The sequence below is a fragment of the Corylus avellana genome, chromosome ca2, assembly GCF_901000735.1.
Source record: "Corylus avellana chromosome ca2, CavTom2PMs-1.0".
NCBI lineage: Eukaryota > Viridiplantae > Streptophyta > Magnoliopsida > Fagales > Betulaceae > Corylus > Corylus avellana.
Genome location: NC_081542.1, coordinates 11,961,462 through 11,963,084, shown reverse-complemented (window position 1 = coordinate 11,963,084; position 1,623 = coordinate 11,961,462).

Below are 1,623 nucleotides of genomic sequence, written 5' to 3'. Positions count from 1 at the left end.
CAATTTTGAACAATTTTGAATTATATATATATATATATATATATAATTGCTTATAGTTATATTATATGCATATTGAATAATATAAATGTATAAGATAAATACTTAACTATATGATCCAATTACAATTCCAATACTTAATCAATTATTCATGTACAATGACAATGACAATATGATTCATATAATATCAAATTAAGTAATTGACATTGGATTAAACAATGTGTTACTTATAAATACAATTGAAGTATTTTTGTTTGTTTGTAAGTTTATAAGATCAACACTTAATCATATGATCCAATGACAATTCAAATATTTAATCATAATATTTATATACAATGACAATGTGATTCATAAAATGTCAAATTAAGCAATTAGCATTAGATTCAACAATTACTTATAACAACAATTTAAGTATTAATATATTTTTCATTTTTTTTGAACACTATTTTGACAATTTTTAAACCATTTTATGAAAAAAGAAATTGAACCATTTTTTGAACAAATTTTTGACCAATTTTTTGAACCATTTGTTGAACAATTTTTTAAAATTGAACAAGCCAAAACTACGTCGTTTTAATACCCATATATATTCATCTCTTCCTAACCTTAAACTAAACCTAATCAATCTCATTCCTAGAGGTTTGTTAGTAACGAAGATTATTATTTTTTGAATTGTCATAGTATTTTAATTGCAATACAATTATATTAAGCACTTTTTGATATGTGTACATGCTTGTGCCTTAATATTATTATGTTTAATATTATAACTTTTCTTCTTTTGATGTCTACATGATTTGCTAGATGACCAAATGAGAAGATTGATGAAGTTTTAATGTTTTATTTGACTATTTGTATCATTTAATGTTTTATTTGAACTTATTTTATATGCTTTGTGTTGAACTTTTTTTATATATTTTTTTTATATGTTGTGATAGTTATCTGAATTCTGAACTTTTTTTTGTATGTTGTGTTGAATTTTTTTTTTTCCTAAAAAAAAAAAGTTAACGAGTTATGATTTAATATTTAAGGAAATTTTTTTTAAGTACAAGTAAATGTAAATTTTTTGTCAAATATTTTTGATTTTTCAATATGGGCTCTTTTTATAGCAATTGGGCCCAAGAAGATATTAAAAATACAAGAAAAAAAAATGAGGGTAAAAAAAAGCCCAAAAAGCCCAATTTTAAAAAAGCGGTTAGCGGGCGGTTATCTATTTCACTAACCGCTAACCGGCCACTAACCGCTAACCGCTAACCGCTAGGCGGTTAGCGGTTGCGGTTAGTGAAATTTACTAACCGCTAGGGCGGTTACGGTTAGCGGTTATTGCCACTAACCGCTAACCGTAACCGCCTTTGCACCCCTAGTAATTACATTTTTCCTCGTCAACTACAACGCTTTGACACTTTTCTTTCGTGAACTATCAATTGTGACATTCGACCTCCATGAACTATTATTTTGTGCCCAAAACCCTCATTCTGTCAGTCAAATGTGTTAACTCAGACGGTCTACCAGTCACTTTGTCCCCATGAACTACAACGCATTATCACTTTGACCGTCTAAGTTCATACTTTTGACTGATGGAATTGAGGTTTTGGGCATAAAATGGAAGTTCATGGGATCGAGTGTCAC